The sequence below is a fragment of the Heterodontus francisci genome, unplaced genomic scaffold (genome assembly GCF_036365525.1).
Source record: "Heterodontus francisci isolate sHetFra1 unplaced genomic scaffold, sHetFra1.hap1 HAP1_SCAFFOLD_286, whole genome shotgun sequence".
NCBI lineage: Eukaryota > Metazoa > Chordata > Chondrichthyes > Heterodontiformes > Heterodontidae > Heterodontus > Heterodontus francisci.
Window position 1 is genome coordinate 1,501,937 of NW_027141006.1, and position 26,816 is coordinate 1,528,752.

General features: G+C 43.2%; 3 non-coding genes across 3 annotated transcripts; 2 read left to right on the plus strand and 1 right to left on the minus strand.

Annotated features, from left to right (window-relative positions):
• Positions 1 to 8,925: 8,925 nt before the first annotated feature.
• On the minus strand, positions 8,926 to 9,016 carry trnar-ucu (transfer RNA arginine (anticodon UCU)). Its single transcript is given in 2 exon segments — positions 8,926 to 8,961; positions 8,980 to 9,016. It is a non-coding gene; the product is annotated as a tRNA-Arg (tRNA).
• Positions 9,017 to 15,350: 6,334 nt separating this feature from the next.
• On the plus strand, positions 15,351 to 15,423 carry trnas-gga (transfer RNA serine (anticodon GGA)). The gene has a single exon. It is a non-coding gene; the product is annotated as a tRNA-Ser (tRNA).
• A 4,536-nt stretch (positions 15,424 to 19,959) lies between these two features.
• trnaf-gaa (transfer RNA phenylalanine (anticodon GAA)) lies at positions 19,960 to 20,032 on the plus strand. The gene has a single exon. It is a non-coding gene; the product is annotated as a tRNA-Phe (tRNA).
• The last annotated feature ends 6,784 nt before the right edge of the window (positions 20,033 to 26,816 follow it).

The following is a 26,816-nucleotide window of genomic DNA, read 5'->3' on the forward strand; positions in this document are numbered from 1 at the left end:
GGCCAGGTTCGGGTCGGGCTGGGTCCAGGTCGGGCTGAGTCCGTGTCGGACACACACAGTAAGTATTACATTTAACTCTGCTGGGAAGTTGAGTTTAATAAGTGTCAAAAGTTGAAAAGCCAATCTAAGCTGGGAGTCCGGGTCATCAAGGAGGGAAACTCTGAGTCTGCTCAGTGAGCAAGTGAGCATCTCTATGACGTCATTGCGCTCATGCTGCAGCTTCCTGTAGATTCGGAATCGGGAGGTAGATAAAGTGAACATTCCAGTGGTCGGGGAAGGCTCGGGTTAGTTTGGGCGTGGGAATAAATGGAGATACTCGGGCCGGGTCGGGCTCGGGTCCAATGTGGTTCTGTCAGGTTCCTGACCTGAGCAGGCCTTTACCGCTCTGTCAGTTCAGTGCCTTATTTAAACTATTACTTGGAGTTCTGTATTACAGGGTCTCGGCTGTTTAAGTGTTTCCCAGACCCACTACTCTGATTAATCAGACATTTTGCTGTTAACTGCTGCTGCTACAATTGAAATGTAAAAAAGAATTTCCAGTGACCTGCAACCAATGGACAAATACATTTCAGAAAGTTAAAGCTCATTCACCAATCCACAAATGTGTTTCTCTGCTTATATTTATAAACAACTCCTACTCTCCAGTATGAGAAGTATACAATCACTCCAGTTATTTGAAAGTTAGTATAAGATGTTCCAGTTCATCAATTTTAAAACTGCAGCAGGTATTTTCCAGAAAACTTCTCTGTTGGAACCTCAGTCCCATTTAGATTGAAAGTGGACAATTAATGTATTCACTTGTTCATTGTGGACAGGTGTCTGACTTGGAATAAATCTCATTAACTTTCAATGAGGTGGCAGTATTTCTGTGCTCCCATTTTACACAGTCTGTCCTGTTCATGCACCATGTTTTTATTCTCCTCTCCCATTCTCCACAGGATACAGATTGCAAGCATCATCAATCTAGCTGTTGAAAAGCATTGGAAGAATCTGGTCACACAGGTATTGAAACATTCATTTTCTGCCATTTTCCAAGTTGGTTGCTTTAAACACAGTGCGATGTGCAATCATCTTGAAAAGAGATTCTCTTCAATATCCAATACAAACTGAATTACAAACCTGACAGACAAACACAGGAGAACAAGTGACTAGTGAACACAAACCTCATGGTGCTCATTTTCAGATTTATTGCAGTCATCCGACAAAACAAGTGCAAGAATATTCCAGTGAAATGATTTGGAAAGTAGGGGTGACTTTTGTTGGTGCCTTTCTTTGCTCTGTTGGTGAAACTTTCTTGCACCTGACTCCTGTTCATGTCTCTGTTTCCTCTATTGAATGAGGAAGGAGGGATTTGATCAGAAATCAACTGGATTGTGTACCTTTGAGAGGGGATTTCTGCACCATCAGGGCTGGAAACAGGAGTGAGTGAAAGACAATGTGTGGAGTTTGATTTTGTACAGAGGGAGAGCAAATCTAACAGGACTGTGAGATATTGGCCTGGATTTTACAGCCCCAATAGCGGTGAATTCTGAGACTTTCACTGCTATTGAGGGTCTGAACAGCACTGCAACTGCTGGTACATGCACACACTAACACCAGCATCTGGAAGCTGTGGTGGTGAGAAATGTGCTTAGAAGGAGCCTCTGATCATAATCGCACCAGCCCACTCTTTAAAGTGACAGGGACATGTAGTTCAGCAATTTGGGCTCATTGCCCACAATGTACCCTGATTTTTACCTGGGTTGGATTAAAGCCGGTACCAACAGGCTCAGGGGTGCTCGGGAAGGACTTTTCTGTTGACACAACAGCTCCACTATTCCAAGAAGACACCGGCAGCAGCAGTTGTCAACTTTCAGAGGGAGTTCAGACATTTTAAATGTTGTATTTTATTTCTTAATTGCATGTAACTTTTTAGCATCGCCTGATCAGAGTTCTTAAATTTACATCTGACTTTTTATTAACAAGATTGAAGTGCTTTTAAATGATCTCTAAATGTATATGACTTTTTATCAAGATTTACTTGGCTTCTTTGTAAAGAATCTTGAGCAAGATTGAAGTGACTTTTAAAAACTACATCTTATCCTTTAAAATCCTGCTTCCATGTAGATGACATTGGAAGATGGCTTCAGAATAACTTAGACTATCTTTCTAACAGGTACTGCAACAGCTTAAGACCTACTTTTCTGCAAAAGCTGGTGAATTACCTTCCGGGAGCGGAGAGGAGCGGAGCGGAGCAGACCTAAATGGACCGATATGAGGAGAACGCCGAGAGCGGAGCCTATAAATCCAATCCGAGGATCGAGGCCCAGCTCTTACCTTCCAGGAGTGGAGTGGAGCTCTTCCAGTGTGCTGGAGTTTTGAAAAAAAAGAAGCCAACTGTGATGTCAGAGGAGGGCTGCAAGGTGATTGGTTGGTGAGTCACTGCTGTTAGTGTATTTAAATATCTTAAAGAAAAGGGCAAAGTTTTTTTACTTGAAAAAAAAACCTCTGCTGATAAGATGAGTACTACGAAAGTGTTTTTTTTTATTCAGTGTAGCTTATGAAGGACTTTAGATTGTAGTGGGTAGAACAAGGCCCTTAGTGTCATTAGTATTTTTTAATTAAGGGAGTAACTAATTAATCTAAGGGTAAGTCATGGCAGGAGAGCTCAGCCCCGTGATATGCTCCTCCTGCGCTATGTGGGGATTCAGGAACCCTCCCAGTCTCCATGACGACCATGTGTGCAGGAAGTGTATCCAGCTGCAGCTCCTGGCTACTCGCATTATGGAGCTTGAACTGCAGGTGGTTTCACTGTGGAGCATCCACGAAGCTGAGGGCGTCATGGATAGCATGTTTAGTGAGGTGGTCGCACTGCAGGTAATGGATGCACAGGCAGAAAAGGGATGGGTGACCACCAGATGGAATAGTAGGAGCAGGCAGGTAGTGCAGGAGTCCCCTGTGGCCATCCCCCTCTCAAACAGATACACCGCTTTGGTTCCTGTTGGGGGGAAGACCTCCCAGGGGAAAAGAGCAACAGCGCGGTCCGTGGCACCACGGAGGGCTCTGCTGCACAGCAGGGGAGGAAAAGGGGAGGAAGAGCTATTGTGATAGGGGATTCTATCATAAGTGGTGCAGATAGGCGTTTCTGTGGCCACAAACGAGACTCCAGGATGGTATGTTGCCTCCCTAATACTCGGGTCAAGGATGTTTCGGAGCAGCTGCCGGAAATTCTGAAAGGGGAGGGTGTGCAGCCAGAGATCATGGTCCATATTGGTACGAACGACATAGGCAGGAAGAGAGATGAGGTTCTGCAAAGTGAATATAGGGAGTTAGGCAGAAGGTTAAAGAGCAGGACCTCTAGGGTTATAATCTCAGGATTACTCCCTGTGACACGTGCTAGTGCGGGTAGGAATAGGAGGATTAGGCAAATGAATGCATTGCTGAAGACTGGCGTAGGCGGGAGGGCTTCAGGTACTTGGATCATTGGGATCTCTTCTGGTGCAGAGGTGACCTGTACAAGAGGGACGGGTTGCATCTGAACTGGAAGGGGACCAATATCCTTGTATGGAGATTTTATAGTAATACTCTGGAGGGTTTAAACTAGTCTTGCAGCGGGGGTGGGACCAAAATTAGTAGGCTCTCCGATGAGATAGTTGAGGCAAATGGAGAGGTTAAAGCAAGCAAGTCCAGTAGGCAGGCCAGGCAGGGGCAGGACAGGGAGCGTGGAAGGTCTGGTGGGCTAAACCGCATTTACTTTAATGCAAGTATCCTTACAGGTAAGGCAGATGAACTCAGAGCATGGATCGGTACATGGGAATGTGGTATTGTAGCTATTACGGAAACGTGGTTGAGGGATGGGCAGGACTGGCAGCTCAATGTTCCGCGGTACCGATCCTTCCGGCGTGACAGAGGTGGAGGTAAGAGAGGAGGGGGAGTTGCACTATTGATTAGGGAGGGCATCACGGCAGTACTTAGAGAGGATATTCCGGGGTGAATGTCCAGTGAGGCCATACTGGTAGAACTTAGAAATAATAAAAGGGTGATCCCTTTGATGGGATTATACTAAAGGCCCCCCAATAGTCAGAGGGAAGTGGAGGAGCATATATGTAGGGAAATCACAGATAGGTATAGGAATTATAGGGTTGTAATAGTAGGTGATTTTAACTTCCCTAATATTGACTGGGACTGCCTTAGTGCTAAGGGATCAGATGGGGAAGAATTTGTTCAGTGAGTCCAGGATAGATTTCTGAAGCAGTACGTGTATGGCCCGACTAGAGAAGGGGCTACACTCGATCTCCTCTTAGGAAATGAGGATGGGCAGGTGGTTGATATGGCAGTGGGGGAGCACTTTGGGACCAGTGACCATAACTCTATTAGCTTCAAGATAGTTATGAAAAAGAATAGGACTGGTCCTCAGGTTGAAGTCCTAAATTGGGGGAAGGCTAATTTCCATGGCATCAGACAGGAACTCTCAAAAGTTGAATGGGAGAGGCTGTTTACAGGTAAAGGGACTTCTGGCAAGTGGGAGGCTTTTAAAAGTGAGATAGGAAGAGTTCAGGGCCAGCATGTTCCTGTTAGATGGAAGGGCAAGGCTGGCAAGTTTAGGGAATCTTGGTTGACGAGGGATATTGAGGGTCTGGTCAGGACAAAGAAGGAGGCATACGTCAGGTATAGGCAGCTGGGATCGAGCGAGTCCCTCGAGAAGTATAGGGGATATAGGAGTATACTTAAGAAGGAAATTAGGAGGGCGAAAAGGGGCCATGAGATTTCCCTGGCAGATAAGATAAAGGAGAATCCTAAAAGATTCTATAAGTGTATTAAGAGTAAAAGGGTAGCTAGGGAGAGAGTAGGTCCCCTTAAGGATCAGTGTGGCAATCTATGTGTGAAGCCACGCGAAATGGGCGAGGTCTTAAATGAATATTTCTCGTCTGTATTTACCGTGGAGAAGGTCATGGAAGCTAGTGAGTTCAAGGGAGGGAACAGCGATATCCTGCAGCATATCAACATTACAAAGGAGGAGGTGTTGGAGGTTTTGAAGCGCATTAAGGTGGATAAATCCCCAGGGCCTGATCAGATGTATGCTAGGATGCTATGGGAAGCAAGGGAGGAGATTGCTGGGGCGCTGGCAGAGATTTTTGTATCATCGTTAGCCACGGGTGAGGTACCGGAAGACTGGAGGATAGCTAATTTGTTAATTAATAAATTAAATAACAAATCATGTCGCCTCTTTCTCTTCTAAACTCTGGCGGAGACAAGCCTAGCTTGTCCAATCTTTCCTCGTAAGACAGCCCACCCATTCCATGTATTAGTCTCGTAAACGTTCTCTGTACTACCTCCAATGCATTTACATCCTTCCGCAAATAAGGAGACCAGTACAGTACTCAGTACTGCAGAAGAGGTCTCACCAATGTCCTGTATAGCTGAAGCATAATCTCCCTACTATTGTATTCAATTCCCATGGTGATAAATTATAACATTCTATTAGCTTTCCTAATTACGTGCTGGACATACATACTAACCTTTTGCAATTCATGCCCTCGGACACCCAGATCCCTCTGCATCTCAGAGCTCTGCAATCTCTCACCATTTAGATAATATGCTTTTTTATTCTTCCTGCCATAGTGGACAATTTCCGACTTTCCCACATTATACTCCATTTGCCAGGTCTTTGCCCAATCACTTAACCTATCTATATCCTTTTGTAGCCCCCTTATGTCCTCTTCACAACCTACTTTCCTACCTATCTTTGTGATCAGCAAATTTAGCAACAATACCTTCGGTCCCTTCATCTAAGTCATTTATATAAATTGTAAAAAGTTGAGGCCCCAGCACAGATCCCTGTGGCACACCACTCGTTACTTCTTGCCAACCAGAAAATGACCCATTTATGCTGGCTCTCTGTTTCCTGTCAGCTAGCCAATCTTCTATCCATGCCAATATGTTATCCCCGACACCATGAGCTTTTATTTTCTGCAATAACCTTTGATATGGCACCTTATCCTTCTGGAAATCGAAATACAATACATCCACTGGTTCCCCTTTATCCACAGCACATGTAACTCCCTCAAAGAACTCCAATAAATTGGTTAAACATGATTTCCCTTTCAAAAAACCATGTTGACTCTGCCTGATTACCTTAATTTTTTCTAAATGCCCTGCTATAACATCCTCTGTAATAGCTCCAAACATTTTCCCTCAGACAAATGTTAAGCTAACTGGCCTGTCGTTTCCTGCTTTCTGTCTGCCTCCCTTTTTGAATAAATGAGTTACATTCACTCTTTTCCAATCTAACGGAACCTTCTCGAATCTAGGGAATTTTGGAATATTAAAACCAGCGCATCAACTATCTCACTAGCCAATTCAGGACCTGGCGACTTGTCAACCCGCAGCTCCAACAATTTGTTTAGTACCACTTCCCTGGTGATTGTAATTTTCTTGAGTTCCTCCATCCCTTCAATTTCCTGATATACGGCTAACACTGGGATGTTATTTGTATACTCAATAGTGAAGACCGATGCAAAGTATCTGTTCAATTCATCTGCCATCTCTTAATTATCCATTATTAATTCCCCAGACACACTTTCTATTGGACCAACAGTCGCTTTGTTAACTCTTTTCTTTTTAAAATATCTATCGAAACTCTTACTAGTTGTCTTGAAATTTCTTGCGAGCTTTCTCTCATACTCTAATTTTACCTTCCTTATCAATCTTTTAGTCATTCTTTGCTGGTTTTTTTTATATTCTGTCCAATCTTCTGACCTGCCTCCCACCTTTGCACAATTATAGGCTTTTTCTTTAAGTTTGATAGTATCTTTAACTGTTTTCGTGAACCATGGATGGTGAGTCCCACCTTTGGAACTTTTCTTTCTCGTTGAAATGTATCTATTCTGTGTATTCTGAAATTTCTCCTTAAATGTCTGCCACTGCATCTCTATTGACTTATCCCTTAACCTAATTTGCCAGTTCACTTTAGCTAGCTCTGCTTTCATGACCTTATAATTGCCCTTATTTAAATTTAAAATACTAGTCTGGGACCCACTCTCCTCTCCCTCAAACTTAATGTAAAATTCAATCATATTGTAATTGCTACTACCTAGGGGCACCTTAACTATGAGGTCATTAATTAATCCTATCTCGTTGCACAATGCCAGGTCTAGTATAGCCTGCTCTCTGGTTGGCTCCAGAATGTATTGTTCCAAGAAATTATCCCCAAAACATTCTATGTATTCCTCATCTAGGCTGCATCTGCCCATCTGAATTTTCCAATCTATATGTAGATTAAAATCCCCCATAATTATCACAGTACCTTTCTGACAAGCTGCCATTATTTCTTCCTTTATATCCCATCCGACAGTGTGGTTAATGTTAGGTGGCCTGTACACCACTCCCACAAGTGACTTCTTGCCTTTATGATTTCTCATTTGTACTCAAACTGCTTCTGCATCCTGATCTCCAGAACTCAGGTCATCCCTCTCTATTACGCTAATACCATCATTAATTAACAGAGCTACCCCGCCACCTTTTCCTAGCTTCCTGTCCTTCCAAAATGCCATGTCACCTCCAATATTCACATCCCAATCTATGTCGCCCTGCAGCCATGTCTCTGTAATGACTATCAGATCGTACTTATTTATTCTATTTGTGCTCCCAGTTCATCTGTTTTGTTTCAAATGCTCCATGCATTCAGATACAGAGCATTTAGTTTTGTCCTTTTATTATTTTTGTCACCTCTAGCCTTATCTGTCGATTTACTCTTAGATTTGTACATTCTGTCCCTTCCTGTCACAGTCTGTTTATCATTTCCCATATTTATACCTTTCTCTCTTGCCTTGTCTCTCCTCCTTGATTCACCATATCTTCCCAAATTTGATCCCTTGCCCCCACTATTCAGTTTAAAACCGTCTCTACTTCCCTCGTTATGTGGCTCGCTAGAACACCGGCACCAGCACGGTTCAGGTGTAGACAGTCCCAACGGTATAGCCACCTCTTTCCCCAGTACTGGTGCCAATGCCCCACGAACCAGAACCCACTACTACCACACCAGTCTTTCAGCCGCACATTACTTTCTCTAATCTTATTTGTCCTATGCCAATTTGCACATGGCTCAGGTAATAATCCAGAGATGATTAACTTTGAGGTTCTGCTTCTTAATTTGGTGCCTAGTTCCTCATACTGACTTTGCAGAACCTCTATCCTTGTCCTGCCTATGTCTTTGGGACCGACATAGACCACGACGACTGGATACTCCCCCTCCCATTGTATGTTTCGCTCCAGCCCTGAGCAGATGTCCTGAATCCTGGCACCGGCAGGCAACACAGCCATCTGGACTCTTGCTTTTGCTGCAGAGAACAGAGTCAATCCACCTTACTATACTGTCCCCTACTACCACTACATTCCTTTTTTCTCCCTCTTTGAGCCGCAAACACTTACTGCAGACGTGTTTGCCCTGGATCACACTGGCATCCAGGAACTCCCACATGCTGCAGCTGTGACACATCACCTGTCCTGTCATCCTTAACGTGTTTCAATTAACTACTTAAATATTTTATTCAATTATTCATTTTATTGCACATTTTATTAAACTTACCACTAGTTTGTTTACTATTTTAAACGTAAGGACTAAAATGGATCTTAATCACTTACCAGATGCGCATCAAGCAGGTCGGTTCTTCCAAACCAATCAACTACCTGCTTGCCTGTGATGTCACAGCTTACCAGATCCTCACCAAACAGCTCCTTCCACTGCACCAAAGAAAGAACCAAATCCTGCATCCTCACCCCAGCGGCTCTCTGTTTCCCTGCTCTCTCTCTCCATTGTGACGTCACTCCTCGATTTTTTTTCCCCTGCTCTGCTCCTCTCTCTCTCGCTCTGTCTCCGAGTCTGTGCTTTTGGCGCATTTCTTCATTTATTGTTCCGTTGTGCTCCTCTGTTTCTGGTCCAAAATCTGACTCTGGTGGGACTTGAACCCACAACCTTTGAACATCGTCTCAATCATTATTTAGAAGCCCAACACGCTATCCATTGCGCCACAGAGCCTCACACACTTTTGTTAACATCACTAAGGCCTTTGATCTTGTCAGCAGAGACGGCCTCTTCAAACTGCAATGGAACACAGGCTGCCCTCCTGACCTCTTGGGCATTATCTCTTCTTTCAACGAGAACATGCACAGTTCCATCAGTTACAATGGAGCAACATCAGACGTTTTCAAGATCAGCAGGGGGGTAAAGCAGGGCTGCGCGCTGGCGCCAACTCTCTTAGGAACAGAGGAACATAGGAGTAAGCATTTCAGCCCGTCGAGCCTGCTCTGTCATTCAATTCGATCATGGCTGATCACCTACCTCAAAGCCCCTTTCCCATGCTATCCCCATATCCCTTGATGTCATGAGTATCAAGATTTCTATCAATTTCTGTCTTGAACATGCTCAATGATTGAGCTGCCACAGCCCTCTGGGGCACAGTATTCCAATGATTCACCACCGTCTGAGTGAAGAAATTCCACCCATCTCAGTTTTAAATGGCCTACTCCTTATTCTGAGACGATGTCCTTTGGTTTTAGACTCACCAACCAGGGCAAACATCCTGTCTACATCCACACTGTCACGCCCTGTAAGAATTTTGTCAGTTTCAATCAGATCACCTCTCATTCTTCGAAACTTTAAGGAATACAGGCCTAGTTTCCTCATAAGACAATCCCACCATCCCAGGGATTAGTCTGGCGACATAAAAACAAGAAATGCTGGAACCACTCAGCAGGTCTGGCAGCATCTGTGAAAAGAGAAGCACAGTTAACGTTTCAGGTCAGTGACCCATCTTCGGAACTGACATATATTAGAAAAGTCACAGGTTATAAGCAAGTGGGGTGGGGGTGGGGCAAGAGATAACAAAGGAGAAGGTGTAGATTGGACAAGGCCACATAGCTGACCAAAAGGTCATGCAGCAAAGGCAAACAATATGTTAATGGTGTGTTGAAAGACAAAGCATTAGTACAGATTAGATGTTAATGGACTGAATATTGAACAGCAGGAAGTACAAACCTGAAAAAAACAGTAGGTAAGCAAACTGAACAAACTGAGATGAAATGAAATAAATGCAAAAAAAAGATTAGTCTGTTGACCCTCTGTTTCACACCCCCCTTTGGCAAGTGTATCCTTCATAAGATGAGGAGGCTAAACTGTACACAATATTCCAGTGCGGATTCACCAAGGCTCGAGACAATTGCAGCAAGACATCTTTACTCCTGTACTCATGACCCCTCGTGTGGGTACAACATACCATTTGCCTTCCTAATTGATTGCTGCACCTGCACAAGAGCTTTTAGTGTCTCAGGAACAAGGACACCCAGGTCCCTTTGGACATCGACACTTCCCAACCTCTCACCATTGAAGAAATACTCTGTCTTTCTGTTTATTCTACCAAAGTGAATAACTTCACACTTATTCACATTATATTCCATGTTCTTGCCCATTCACTTAGCCTCTCCAGGTCCCCTGGAAGCCTATCTGCATCCTCCTCACAACTCACACTTCATCGAGCTTTGTGTCATCTGCAAACTTGGAAATATTACATTTAATCCCCACATCCAAATCATTTATATAGGTTGTTAACAGCTGTGGCTCCAACACTGATCCTTGCAGTACCCCAATAGTAACAGCCTGCCATCCTGAGAAGGACCCGTTATTCCTGCTCTCTGTTTTCGGTCTGTTAACCAATTCTCAATCCATATCAGCATATTATCCCCAAGCCTATGTGCTCTAATTTTGTTTACTCACCTCCTGTGTGGGACCTTACCAAAGGAAAATACAAATACCACACATCCACTGGTTCTCCTTTATCTGTTCTATAGGTAACATCCTCAAAAATCTCAACAGGTTTTTCAAACCTGTTTTCCTTTTCATAAATCTATGTTGACTCTGCCCAATCATGTCATCATTTTCGAACTGTCTAGTTATCACATCCTTTATAATTGGCATATTCTTCTCCATGCTGCTATTGTACACTTTCAATTACTCAGATATAGGTGTTCACCTGCACATCAGAGCTGACGACAAGCTGTTCAACTTGGCAAGACTGTGCGCCAAGACCAAAGTGGGTAAATTCCTAGTCTGTGAGTTGCTATTTGCTGATGATGCTGTGCTGACATCCCATAATGAAGTTCAGTCACAGCAGCTTGTAGATCGGTTCTCCCTGGCCTGCAAAGAGTTTGGACTGACAATCAGCATCAGGAAGATGAAAGTTACGGGCCAGGACGTAGAGACTCCACTTTCCATCAACATCGACAACCTCACTTTGGAGGTTGTCAACAGCTTCACATACCTTCAATCAACAATCACCAGCAATCTGGCCCTTGATGCTGAAATCAGCACCAGGATTGCCAATGCTGCAGCTGTCATGTCAAAGTTGAGAAGACAAGTGTGAAACGACAGCAAACTGACCTAAAATACAAAGCTCCACGTGTACCAGGCTTGTGTTCTCAGCACCCTCCTTTATAGTAGAGAAGCATCAACAACTTATACAAGCCAAAAAAAGCGGCTGAACAGCTTCCACCTCCACTGCCTCAGATGGATACTGGGCATCTCCTGGCAGGACAGAGTGCCGAATGCGGAAGTACACCAGCGTGCAGGGATCCGCAGCATGTTTGCCCTCTTGAGTCAGCGGTGACTCTGTTGACTGGGCCAAATGGATGACGGTCACATTGCCAAAAACATGCTCTATGGTGAGCTTGCTATCAGCATGAGGTCAACAGGTCAGGGAAAAAAATCAAGTCCTTTGGAGAGGTTTGAGTTAACTCAGGAGAGTGGGCATGGATTTATCAATGGGAGTTCATGCTTGACGAATCTAACTGCATTTGTTGATAAACTATCTGAGAATACTGATGAAGGGAATGCAGTGGATGTTGTTTATATGGATATTACGAAAGCATTTTATAAAGTACCACATAAAAGGGTGGTTAAAAAAATTGGGGTTCATGGATTAGGAGGGTCAGTGTCCAGTTGGATAGTAAATTGTTTTAAAGACTGAAAACAGCGAGTCATATTAAATGGTTCTTGGTCAGACCGGAGGATAGTCGACAGTGGTGTTCCCCAAGGGTCAGTGCCAGAACCACTGCTTTTTTTGCTGAAGGTAAGTGACTTGGATCTTGGAATACAGAGTAGAATCTCAAAATATGCCGATGACACCAAACATGGAGGAGTGGCAAACAGTGAGGATGATATGAACTGCCTGCAACAGGACAGTGATAGGCTAGCAGAATGGGCAGACAGGTGGCAGATGGAATTTAATAGTGACAAGTGTGAGGTGATGTATTTTGGCAAAAGGAATAGGGAGAGGCAATATATACTTAATGGCACAGTTATAAAGAGTGTGCTGGAATAGAGGGACTTGGGGTTCATGTGTACCGATCTTTGAAGGTTACAAGACATATTGCGAGAGTGGTTAGCAAAGCATATGGGATCTTGGGCTTTATAAATAGAGGCATTGAGTACAAAAGCAGGGTTGTTATATTGAATCATTATAAAACTCTGGTTAGGCTCCAATTGGAGTGTTGCTTCTAGTTCTGCTCAGCAGACATTAGAAAGAATGTGAGGGTCCTTGAGAGGATGCAGAGGCGATTTACCAGAATGGATCCAGGGATGGGAGATTTTAGTTACAAGGTTAGGTTGGAAAAGCTAGGATTATTCTGCCTTTCTCAAAGGAGATTGAGTGGAGAATTGATAGAGCTGTATAACACCTCGAGAGAACAGGCCATCCGAGACTGGGTATTGTGTAATGAGAAAGGATTAGTTAACAATCTTGTTGTGTGGGGTCCCTTGGGGAAGTGCGCCCATAATATGATAAAATTCTTCATTAAGATGGAGAGTGAGAGAGTTGATTCCGAGACTCGGGTCCTGAATCTAAACAAAGAAAACTATGAAGGTATGAGGCGGGAGTTGGCTATGATGGATTGGGGAACGTTACTTAAAGGGTTGACAGTGGATAGGCAATGGCTAGCATTTAAAGAGTGCATGGATGAATTACAACAATTGTTCATTCCTGTCTGTGCAAAAGTAAAACAGGAAGGGTGGCTCAACTGTGGCTTACAAAAGAAATTAAGGAAAGTATTAGATCCAAGGAGGAGAAATATAAAATGGCCAGAACAAGCAGCAAACCTGAAGATTGTGAGCAGTTTGGAATTTAGCAGAGGAGGACAAAAGGATTGATTAAGAAGGGGGAAATAGAGTATGAGAGTAAGCCAGCAGAGAACATAAAAACTGACTGTAAAAGCTTCTATAGATATGTGTAGAGAAAAAGATTAGTGAAGACAAATGTGGGCCCCTTACAGTCAGAAACGGGGGAATTTATAATGGGGAACAAAGAAATGGCAGACCAATTAAATACATACTTTGGATCTGTCTTCACAAAGGAGGATACAAATTATCTCCCAGAAATGTTGGGGAACATAGGGCCTAGTGAGAAGGAGGAACTGTGTGAAATCAGTATTAGTAGGGAATGTTTGGGAAATTGATGGGATTGAAGGCCGATAAATCTCCAGGGCCTGATAATCTACATCCCAGAGTACTTAAATAGCAGATGCATTTCTGGTCTTTTTTCAAAATTCTATCGACTCTGGAACAGTTCCAATGGATTGGACGGTAGTTAATGTAACTCCACTATTTAAAAAAAGAGGCAGAAAGAAAACAGCGAATTATATACCGGTTACCCTGACATCCGTCGTGGGGAAAATGCTGGAGTCCATTATAAAAGATGTAATAGCAGAGTGCAATAATAACTCGTCTCCACTCCTAGTATTTCTAAATCCCACACATTCACTATAATGTGAACAATTATTTCCTGTTGTGTCTCTCTCAGATTTGTAAACTTCACTGTATTGGAGTGAGGTGACATCTACTGGCGGGAAGCAAGAACTGCAATCAAGCAGCAGAAACTCCGCAGTCTGTCAGGGTTAAAGAAACATTGCAATGTGAGGAGACAGCGAAGTGGTTTGATTGGGTAGATGGAGACATGATTCCACTTGTGGTGGTGTCTGAAGCAAAGGCCAGAAATACAAAATTGTCATTAATAAAAGAAATGAGGAATTCATGAAAAATGTAGTAACGTAGTGAATGGTTAGAATGTGGATAGAATAGAAAGTGAGATTGGATGGACAGAAGCAGTCTGAAAGGATGGCTGAAACAAAAGGCGAGTGCCCTGAAACGTTAACTGTGTTTCTCACAGCACAGATGCTGCCAGAGCTGCTGAACATTTCCAGCTCTTTCTGTTTTTATTTCAGCATTTGCAGGATGTTGCTTTGATCTGAAAAAAAAATGGATGATTGGCTGGGGGGTTCCAGTGAAATTCCACAGCAGCTAATAAAGCCTGACTTGTCAGTGGCTCGTTGGTCTAGGGGTATGATTCTCGCTTTGGGAGTATGGTTAATTAACATGCGAGAGATCCCGGGTTCAAGTCCTGGACGAGCCCTGGTCTGCTGGCATTTTTAGAATAAGGTTATCTATTGGTTCAGCCTTGCAGAAAGTGGAATTGACTTCCACACGGAGCTGGCTTGAGGACCAGACAACTGGATTCAAAGAGGTTGTCGACAAAATTGTAATTAACTAAATGGACAGATAGCCAAGTGGGAACATCAAGTTGTTGCTGCAATTGTGACCTGACTCCAAAAACAACAGGACTGGGTTCTGGACTGGAATGGAATGGAATTCTTCAGTGTTTCTGTTGTTTGGCTTGCATTGACTCATCGATTTTCTTGTTTTTCACTTTGTCGATGCCTTTGAATAATTGTGGATCCTTCTTCAGGGTGTCTTCTTTCACCAGGTAGTTCTGACCTCTGATGATGTTGATTGTAATCAGCTTCAATTCGCTGATAGTTTTGGAAGTGAGCAGATTTCCTTTGCTTGAGTCGACAACATGGAACTCAGTCTGACATGTGGACCCATGGGAGGATTTGAATGCCACCCCTGCGTTGGAGCTGCATCCATCCAATAAGAGACCGAGTAGAAGTGACAGTTCTGTCAGTCGAATATGAGACTTTTAATGGCAGGGTTGTGAGTTTGAGTGCCATTCTGTTTTTCCCTTTTGTAAGGCTTCATGAGCAGAGAGTACAGGGAGTGTTTGAAATGAGCAAGTCTCGCTTTGATTCAGGACTCTTACCTCTCAGCAGCATCTCACTATGAAAGATTGAATTTGATCTCATTTCATTCTCAGCTCGGGGTCTGTGCGGCTCAGTGGCACTTCTGGCTGTCTCCCGCTTCACAATCCATCACTACTGAGAAAGCAATGGGGAATATTACTCACATGTTGTGTTCTTTAATTTTTTGGAAAACTTCAATGTATGTATTTTCTTCCAAAACAAGGACACCAAGCCGCTGCAAATGCAGGGCTGAAATAGCTCAGTTGGGAGAGTGTTAGATCGGAGATTTAAAGGTCCCTGGTTCACTCCCGGGTTTTAGCAATTTTGCTTCCTTATGCGTCCCTTGCCTTGGTTCTGATTTTCCAGTTGCACAATTTACTTTGAGATTATTTCCCAAGCACCATTGGATTGAATTTGAGAAACAACACAGAGTCATTTACAACACAGAAGGTGGTCATTTGGCCTATCACGTCCATGCTGGCTCTCCCCGGAGCAATCTAGTCAGTTCCACTCACCAGCTCGATCCCTTTCCTCCTGCAAGTTTCTTTCCTTCAAGTATCCATCCAATTTCCTTTTCAAATCATTGATTGTCTCTGCTTCCACCACACTCGTGGGCAAAGACATTGCCACCCACAACATAAAAAATTCCACCTCATCAAGGGTGGGAAATACTTACATGTTCTATATTTGCTTATTCTCTATTTCTATGAGAATAGACTGGCAGTCAACATGAAAGGAAACCCAAAAATCTTCGTGCAGCATGTAAATGATAAGTGGGTAGTAAGAGGTTGAGTCGCGCCTATTAGGGACAAAACGGATAATATAAGCTTAGAGGTGCAGGGCAATGTTAATCTACTTAATGAGTACTTTGCATCAGTGATCACTAAGGAAGTGGATTTTGACAAAATATCAGTTGAAGTGAAGAAAGTAGAGTCAATGGAGAGGGTACAAATTGAGAGAGGGAGGTACTAAAAAGGCTGGCTGTGCTTAGGGAAGATAAATCACCTGGTCCGGATGGCTCACATCCCAGGTTGCGAAAGGAAATGCGGATGCAGATAACGGAAGGGCTTGCTATAATCTTCCAATCTTCCCTGGATACAGGGGAGGTGCCAGAGGATTAAACAGTGGCAAATGCGACACCCTTATTCAAGAAAGGGTGTAAGGACAGTCCGGGTAACTACAGGCTAGTTAGATTAACAGCAGCGGTGGGTAAGGTTTTAGAAAGAATAATCAGGGTAAAAAATCAACAGTCACTTGGAGAGGTTCGAGTTAATTAAGGAGTGTGAGCATGGATTTATAAATGGGAGTTCATGCTTGACTAATCTAACTGCATTTTTTGATGAACTAACAGAGCAGCTTGATGAAGGGAATGCAGTGGATGTTGTTTGTATGGATTTTAAGGAAGCGTTTGACAAGGTACCACATAAAAGGGCGGTTAACAAAATTGAGGTTCGTGGTACAGGAGGGTCAGTGTCCAATTGGATAGAAAATTGGTTTAAGGACAGAAAACAGCGAGTCTTATTAAATGGTTCTTTGTCAGACTGGAGGATAGTTGACAGTGGTGTTCCCCAAGGGTCAGTGCTAGAACCACTGTTTTTTTTGCTCAAGGTAAGTGACTTGGATCTTGGAATACAGAGTAGAATCTCAAAATATGCCGATGACACCAAACCTGGAGGAGCGGCAAACAGTGAAGATGATATGAACTGCCTGCAACAGGACAGTGATAGGCTAGCAGAATGAGCAGACAGGTGGCAGATGGAATTTAATAGTGACAAGTGTGAGGTGATGTATTTTGGCATAAGGAATAGGGAGAGGCAATATATACTTAATGGCACAGTTCTAAATAGTGTTCTGGAATAGAGGGACTTGGGGTTCATGTGCATCAATCTTTGAAGGAGGCAAGTCATATTGCGAGAGTGGTTCGCAAAGCATATGGGATCTTGGGCTTTATAAATAGAGGCATTGAGTACAAAAGCAGGGAAGTTATGCTGAACCATTATAAAACTCTGGTTAGGCCCCAATTGGAGTGTGGCTTCCAGTTCTGCTCAGCAGACTTTAGAAAGAATGCGAGGGTCCTTGAGAGGACGCAGAGGCGATTTACCAGAATGGATCCAGGGATGGGGGATTTTAGTTACAAGGTTAGGTTGGAAAAGCTAGGATTATTCTGCCTTTCTCAAAGGAGATTGAGTGGAGAATTGATAGAGGTGTATAACACCTCTAGAGAACAGGCCATCCTGGACTGGGTATTGTGTAATGAGAAAGGATTAGTTAACAATCTTGTTGTGTGGGGGCCCTTGGGGAAGTGCGCCCATAATATGATAAAATTCTTCATTAAGATGGAGAGTGAGAGAGTTGATTCCGAGACTCGGGTCTTGAATCTAAACAAAGAGAACGATGAAGGTATGAGGCGGGAGTTGGCTATGATAGATTGGGGAACGTTACTTATAGGGTTGACAGTGGACAGGCAATGGCTAGCATTTAAAGAGCGCATGGATGAATTACAACAATTGTTCATTCCTGTCTGTGCAAAAGTAAAACAGGAAGGGTGGCTCAACTGTGGCTTACAAAAGAAATTAAGGAAAGTATTAGATCCAAGGAGGAGAAATATAAAATGGCCAGAACAAGCAGCAAACCTGAAGATTGTGAGCAGTTTGGAATTTAGCAGAGGAGGACAAAAGGATTGATTAAGAAGGGGGAAATAGAGTATGAGAGTAAGCTAGCAGAGAACATAAAAACTGACTGTAAAAGCTTCTATAGATATGTGTAGAGAAAAAGATTAGTGAAGACAAATGTGGGCCCCTTACAGTCAGAAACGGGGGAATTTATAATGGGGAACAAAGAAATGGCAGACCAATTAAATACATACTTTGGATCTGTCTTCACAAAGGAGGATACAAATTATCTCCCAGAAATGTTGGGGAACATAGGGCCTAGTGAGAAGGAGGAACTGTGTGAAATCAGTATTAGTAGGGAATGTTTGGGAAATTGATGGGATTGAAGGCCGATAAATCTCCAGGGCCTGATAATCTACATCCCAGAGTACTTAAATAGCAGATGCATTTCTGGTCTTTTTTCAAACTTCTATCGACTCTGGAACAGTTCCAATGGATTGGACGGTAGTTAATGTAACTCCACTATTTAAAAAAAGAGGCAGAAAGAAAACAGCGAATTATATACCGGTTACCCTGACATCCGTCGTGGGGAAAATGCTGGAGTCCATTATAAAAGATGTAATAGCAGAGTGCAATAATAACTCGTCTCCACTCCTAGTATTTCTAAATCCCACACATTCACTATAATGTGAACAATTATTTCCTGTTGTGTCTCTCTCAGATTTGTAAACTTCACTGTATTGGAGTGAGGTGACATCTACTGGCGGGAAGCAAGAACTGCAATCAAGCAGCAGAAACTCCGCAGTCTGTCAGGGTTAAAGAAACATTGCAATGTGAGGAGACAGCGAAGTGGTTTGATTGGGTAGATGGAGACATGATTCCACTTGTGGTGGTGTCTGAAGCAAAGGCCAGAAATACAAAATTGTCATTAATAAAAGAAATGAGGAATTCATGAAAAATGTAGCAACGTTGTGAATGGTTAGAATGTGGATAGAATAGAAAGTGAGATTGGATGGACAGAAGCAGTCTGAAAGGATGGCTGAAACAAAAGGTGAGTGCCCTGAAACGTTAACTGTGTTTCTCACAGCACAGATGCTGCCAGAGCTGCTGAACATTTCCAGCACTTTCTGTTTTTATTTCAGCATTTGCAGGATGTTGCTTTGATCTGAAAAAAAATGGATGATTGGCTGGGGGGTTCCAGTGAAATTCCACAGCAGCTAATAAAGCCTGACCTGTCAGTGGCTCGTTGGTCTAGGGGTATGGTTCTCGCTTTGGGAGTATGGTTAATTAACATGCGAGAGATCCCGGGTTCAAGTCCTGGACGAGCCCTGGTCTGCTGGCATTTTTAGAATAAGGTTATCTATTGGTTTCAGCCTTGCAGAAGGTGGAATTGACTTCCATCCGGAGCTGGCTTGAGGACCAGACAACTGGATTCAAAGAGGTTGTCGACAAAATTGTAATTAACTAAATGGACAGATAGCCAAGTGGGAACATAAAGTTGTTGCTGCAATTGTGACCTGACTCCAAAAACAACAGGACTGGGTTCTGGACTGGAATGGAATGGAATTCTTCAGTGTTTCTGTTGTTTGGCTTGCATTGACTCATCGATTTTCTTGTTTTTCACTTTGTCGATGCCTTTGAATAATTGTGGATCCTTCTTCAGGGTGTCTTCTTTCACCAGGTAGTTCTGACCTCTGATGATGTTGATCGTAATCAGCTTCAATTCGCTGATAGTTCTGGAACTGAGCAGATTTCCTTTGCTTGAGTCTACACCATGGAACTCAGTCTGACATGTGGACCCATGGGAGGATTTAAATGCCATCCCTGTGTTGGAGTTGGATCCATCCAATAAGAGACCGAGTAGAAGTGACAGTTCTGTCAGTCGAATATGAGACTTTTAATGGCAGGGTTGTGAGTTTGAGTGCCATTCTGTTTTTCCCTTTTTTAAGGCTTCATGAGCAGAGAGTACAGGGAGTGTTTGAAATGAGCAAGTCTCGCTTTGATTCAGGACTCTTACCTCTCAGCAGCATCTCACTATGAAAGATTGAATTTGATCTCATTTCATTCTCAGCTCGGGGTCTGTGCGGCTCAGTGGCACTTCTGGCTGTCTCCCGCTTCACAATCCATCAGTACTGAGAAAGCAATGGGGAATATTACTCACATGTTGTGTTCTTTAATTTTTTGGAAAACTTGAATGTATGTATTTTCTTCCAAAACAAGGACACCAAGCCACTGTTAATGTAGGGCTGAAATAGCTCAGCTGGGAGAGCGTTAGACTGAAGATCTAAAGGTCCCTGGTTCAATCCCGGGTTTCAGCAATTTCGCTTCCTTATGCGTCCATTGCCTTGATTCTGATTTTCCGGTTGCACAATTTACTTTGAAATTATTTACCAAGCACCAGTGGATTGAATTTGAGAAACAACACAGAGTCATTTACAGCACAGAAGGTGGTCATTTGGCCGATCACGTCCATGCTGGCTCTCCCCGGAGCAATCTAGTCAGTTCCACTCACCACCTCGATCCCTTTCCTCCTGCAAGTTTCTTTCCTTCAAGTATCCATCTAATTTCCTTTTCAAATCATTGATTGTCTCTGCTTCCACCACACTCGTGGGCCAAGACATTATCACCCACAACATAAAAAATTCCACCTCATCAAGGATGGGAAATACTTACATCTTCTATATTTGCTTATTCTCTATTTCTATGAGAATAGACTGACAGTCAACATGAAAGGAAACCCAAAAATCTTCGAGCAGCATGTAAATGATAAGTGGGTAGTAAGAGGTTGAGTCGGGCATATTAGGGACAAAAAGGATAATATAAGCTTAGAGGTGCAGGGCAATGTTAATCTACTTAATGAGTACTTTGTATCAGTGATCACTAAGGAAGTGGAATTTGACAAAATATCAGTCGAAGTGAAGAGAGTAGAGTCAATGGAGAGGGTACAAATTGAGAGAGGGAGGTACTAAAAAGGCTGGCTGTGCTTAGGGTAGCTAAATCACCTGGTCTGGATGGCTGGCATCCCAGGTTGCGAAAGGAAATGCGGATGCAGATAATGGAAGAGTTTGCCATAATCTTCCAATCTTCCCTGGATACGGGGGAGGTGCCAGAGGATTAAACAGTGGCAAATGCGACGCCCTTATTCAAGAAAGGGTGTAAGGACAGTCCGGCTAACTACAGGCTAGTTAGATTAACAGCAGCCGTGGGTAAGGTTTTAGAAAGAATAATCAGGGTAAAAAATCAACAGTCACTTGGATAGGTTCGAGTTAATTGAGTAGAGTGAGCATGGATTTATAAATGGGAGTTCATGCTTGACTAATCTAACTGCATTTTTTGATGAACTAACAGAGCAGGTTGATGAAGGGAATGCAGTGGATGTTGTTTATATGGATTTTAAGGAAGCGTTTGACAAGGTACCACATAAAAAGGGGGTTTACAAAATTGAGGTTCGTGGTATAGGAGGGTCAGTGTCCAATTGGATAGAAAATTGGTTGAAGGACAGAAAACAGCGAGTCTTATGAAATGATTCTTTGTCAGACTGGAGGATAGTCGACAGTGGTGTTCCCCAAGGGTCAGTGCTAGAACCACTGCTTTTTTTGCTAAAGCTAAATGACTTGGATCTTGGAATATTGAGTAGAATCTCAAAATATCCCGATGACAACAAACTTGGAGGAGTGGCAAACAGTGAGGATGATATGAACTGCCTGCAACAGGACAATGATAGGCTAGCAGAATGGGCAGACAGGTGGCAGATGGAATTTAATAGTGACAAGTGTGAGGTGATGTATTTTGGCATAAGGAATAGGGAGAGGCAATATTTACTTAATGGCACAGTTCTAAAGAGTGTGCTGGAATAGAGGGACTTGGAGTTCATGTGCATCAATCTTTGAAGGTGGCAAGACATATGGCGAGAGTGGTTAGCAAAGCATATGGGATCTTGGGCTTTATAAATAGAGGCATTGAGTACAAAGCAGGGAAGTTATGCTGAACCATTATAAAGCTCTGGTTAGGCCCCAGTTGGAGATTTGCTTCCAGTTTTGCTTACCACACTTAAGAAAGAATGTGAGCGTCCTTGAGAGGATGCAGAGGTAATTCACCAGAATGGATCCAGGGATGGAGGATTTTAGTTACAAGGTTAGGTTGGAAAAGCTAGGGCTGTTCTGCCTGTGTCAAAGGAGAGTGAGGGGAGAATTGATGGATGTGTTTTCGGCTGTGACAGTTTTAAATAAGTTGGCAAGGAAACATTGTTCCCGTTAACTATTGGTACAAGGACTAGGGGACACAGATTAAAGGTTTTGGACAGGAGGTACAGGGGGAATGTGCGCAATAACTTTTTTACACTGATTGGTGATGATCTGTAACTCGCTGCCCACGAGGGCGTTGGAAATGGAGACAATCGAGGATTACAAAAGGAATTTGAATGGGCCCTTGAAGGAAATAATTTTACAGGGCTATGGGGATCGAGCAGACAAGTAATAACTCGTCTCCACTCCTGGTATTTCTAAATCCAACACATTCACTATCATGGGAACAATTCTTTCCTGTTGTTTCTCTCTCAGATTTGTAAACTTCACTGCATTGGAGTGAAGTGACATCTACTGGCAAGAAACAAGAACTGCCGTGATGAGATCAGCCATGATTGTATTGAATGGCTGAGCAGGCTCGAGTGGCTGACTTGCCAACTCCGGCTCCTCGTTCTTATGTTCATCGAATCATACAGCACAGAAGGAGGCCATTCGGCCCCATTGTGCCTCTGCTGACTCTCTAACAAAAATATGCAATTAGTCCAACCCCCTGCCTATTTCCCCATAATCCTGGAGAATTTCACTTTGAAATATTTGTCCAATTCCTTTATGAAAGTTATAATTGAATCTGTTTCCACCACCCTGTCAGACAATTCATTCCAAATCCGAATCAGTTACTGGGTAAAAAGATCTCTCCTCACCTCCCCTTGACATTTTTGGCCGATTATTTTAAATCTGTGTCCTCTGGTTACTGACCCCCAGGACAGTGGAAACAGTTTCTCCCTCTCTACCCGATGAAAATCCTTCATGATTCTGAACATCTCTATTAAATCTTCCCTTAACCTTCTCTACTCTGAGGAGAACAATCCCAGCTTCACCAGCCTGTCCAGAGAACTGACACCCCTCATCTCTGGTATCATTCTAGTAAATCTCCTCTGAACTGTCTCAGAAGCTTTGATGTCCTTTCTAAAGCCTGGTGCCCAGAACTGGACACATTACTCGAGCTGAGATCGAGCCAGCGACGCCCACATCCCACGAACGAATAATAAAACACTCCCTAACCAGTCCCCAATTCTTAAGCATTTATCGACGCTCCCTGCCCAGTCCCCAAATCTTATTCATTTAGAAACGCTCCCTGCCCAGTCTCCAACTCGTATTCAATTTTACAAACTCCCTGCACAGTCCCCAGTTCTTATCCATTTACAGACGCTTCCTGACCAGTCCCCAATTCTTATCCATTTACAGACGCTCCCTGACCAGTACCCAAATTTTATTCATTTCGAGACACTCCCTGCCCAGTCCCTAATTCTTACCCATCTACAGACGCTCCCTGACCAGTACCCAAATCTTATTCATTTAGAGACGCTCCCTGACCAGTACCCAAATTTTATTCATTTAGAGACGCTCCCTGCCCAGTCCCCAATTCTTATCCATTTACAGACGCTCCCTGACCAGTACCCAAATTTTATTCATTTAGAGACGCTCCCTGCCCAGTCCCCAATTCTTATCCATTTCTCGACGCCGTTTCGGGAAGCCTCACTGGGAAAAGCCTCACCACCGCCATCTGCAGGGATACAGATGGGATTGTTCATGTTATTGTGGCCCTGAGGCCCTGCTCCAGCTGTGTGAGCCAACAAAGTCTTCTGGCACTTTGTGAATATTCCGCTCCAACTCCGAACCCGCAGCTCCAGCTGCTGACAGAGCTGTCTCTACTGCGCCTGCGCGCCCCGCTCCTGTCACAGATCGGGCGGATTCTAGGCCGCTGAGCATTCTGGGTACCACACCTGTCATTAATGCTATTCTTTCAGCTGAAAGATTTTATTACGTACATTTCATGACCTGGAATCGTCGTGAGTGTTTTCTTTTGCACCTGTCAATGCCTGGGAGGATAGAGTCAGCTTCACTTTGTAGCCATGAGTTTCTGGTGTGAGAAAGTGATGTTTAACTCAGTATATTTCAGTTTTTGGTCTGTGACTGTGGGTATTATTCAGTACCTGTTTGTTTCTGCTATTGCTCTGTGAGTTTCACCACATATCTTTCAACAACTTGTATGTGAGCATCAGCTTTTGTCGAGATCTATCAGTTTCTGAGAAGTGAGAAAGGGTTTGATTCTATCCCTATCAGTTTCTGTTACATGCATGTGTCTTGAATCTGCACCTCCTCTGAGTGTGTCTTCGTCTCTGTACTTGTAGGTGAGTATGTGTTTTGCTTTGTATCTCTCAGTCTTTGAAGTGTGAGCCTGGGTGTGTACCTAATTTCCTTTGTACCTTGCAGTTGGGATATGAAAGAAAGAATTTTACACGTTACCTGCCAACTGCTGCAACGTGACTGTGGGTTTCACACTGTATCTGTCAATTTCTTGTCTGGTAATGCGAAGTTTACAGTGTACCTGTCACTTTCTAGTCCAGGACTGATTGGTTTTACTCTGTCCCTAGCATTCGCTGGTATGTTAGTGTGGGGTTTACATTGTACCTGTCAGTTTCTTGTATGTGAGTGTTGATTTCACTCTGAAAAGAATCATAGATCATAGAATAGTTACAGAACAAAAGGAAGCCATTCAGCTCATTGTACTTGTGCTGCTTCTCTGCACGAGCAACTCAGCTCATGCCACAGACTCATGTATTCCATGAAAACATGCAATTTTTTTCACTTCAGATAATTATTTTATACCATTTTGAAAACCATGGTTGAATCAGCCTCCATCACACTCTCAAACAGTGCATATCAGATCTTAACCACTCGCTGTGCAAAATAAGTTTTTCCTCATGTTGCCTTTGGTTCTTTTGCCATTCACCTTAAATTGGTGTCCTCTGGTTACAGAGCCGTGAATAATATTCCCCATTGCTTTCTCAGCACTGATGGATTGTGAAGCAGGAGACAGCCAGAAGTCCCACTGAGCCGCACTGACCCCGAGCTGGGAATGAAATGAGATGAAGTTCAATCTTTCACAGCGAGATGCTGCAGAGAGATGAGTCCTGAATCAAAGTGAGACTTTCTCATACTTTTGCTGAATTTCATTTCAAACACTCCTTGTACTCTCTGCTAATGAAGCCTTAAAAAAGGGAAAAACAAAATGGCACTCAAACTCACCACCCTGAAAATAAAAGTTTAATGTTTGACTGACTGAACTGTCACTTCTACTCGCTCTCTTATTGGATGGATGCAACTGTATTCTTCAATGCAGGGGTGGCATTCAAATCCTCCCATGGGTCCACATGTCAGACTGAGTTCCATGTTGTAGACTCAAGCAAAGGCAATCTGTTCAGTTCCAAAACTATCAGCGAATTGAAGCTCATTACGATCATCATCATCAAAGGTCAGAACTACCTGGTGAAAGAAGACACTCTGAAGAAGGATCCACAATTATTCAAAGGCATCGACAAAGTGAAAAACAAGAAAATCGATGAGTCAATGCAAGCCAAACAACAGAAACACTGAAGAATTCCATTCCATTCCAGTCCAGAACCCAGTCCTGTTGTTTTTGGAGTCAGGTCACAATTGCTGCAACAACTTTATATTCCCACTTGGCTATCTGTACATTTAGTTAATCAAGCTCTTTGACTCCAGCTCTCTGGTCCTCAAGCAGGCTCCATATGGAAATCAATTCCGCCTTCTGCAAGGCTGAAACCAATCAATGACCTTACACTAAAAATGCCAAAGAAGAAGGGCTTTTCTAGGATTTGAACCCAGGATCTCTCACACATTAATTAATCACTCACCCTAAGCAAGAATCAACATGCCACTGATATCAGAACTTCCTTTTAGCTCCTGTGGAATTTCACTGGCAGCCAAAGCCGATCATCCATTTTTTTTTCAGAGCAAAGCATCATCTTGCAAATTCTGAAATAAAAACAGAAAGTGTTGGAAATGTTCAGAAACTCTGGCAGCATCTGTGGAGAGAGAAACAGAGTTAACCTTTCAGGGCGTTTACCTTTTGTTTGAGCCATCCTTTCACACTGCTTCTGTCCACCCAATCTCACTTTCTATTCTGTCTAGGTTCCACCCACTCACTACCTAAATACATTTATCATGAATTCCTCATATCTTTTAATAGTGACAATTTTATATTTCTGGCCTTTGCTTTGGACTCCACCACAAGTGGAATCATGTCTCCATCAACCCAATCAAACCCATTCACTATTTCCTCACATTGCAATGTTTCTTTCACCCTGACAGACGATGGAATTTCTGCTGCTTGATTGCAGTTCTTGCTTCCTGCCAGTAGATGTCACCTCACTCCAGTACAGTGAAGGTTACAAATCTGAGAGCACACAAGAAGTAATTGTTCACGTGACAGTGAACAGGTCCCTCTATTCCTGCACACTCTTTCGAACTGTGCCATTAAGTATATATTGCCTCTCCCTATTCCTTCTGCTAAAATGCATCACCTCACACTAGTCACTATTAAAATCCATCTGCACCTGTCTGCCCATTCTGCTAGCCTATCACTGTCTTGTTGCAGGTGGTTCATTTCATCCTCACTGTTTGCCACTTCTCCAAGTTTGGTGTTATCGGCATATTTTGAGATTCTACTCTATATTCCAAGATCCAAGTCATTTATCTGTCGCAAGTAAAAAGCAGTGGTTCCAGCAGTGACCCTTGGGGAACAGCACTGTCGACAACCTTCCAGTCTGAGAATGAACCATTTATTGCGACTTGCTGTTTTCTGTCCTTAAGCCAATTTTCTATCCAATTGGACACTGACCCTCCTATTCCATGAACCTCAATGTTGTTAATCACCCTTTTATGTGTCGCTTCTTAAAATCCACATAAACAACATCCACTGCATGCCCTTCATAAACCTTCTCTGTTAGTTCATCAAAAAATGCAGTTAGATTAGTCAAGCATGAACTCCCAT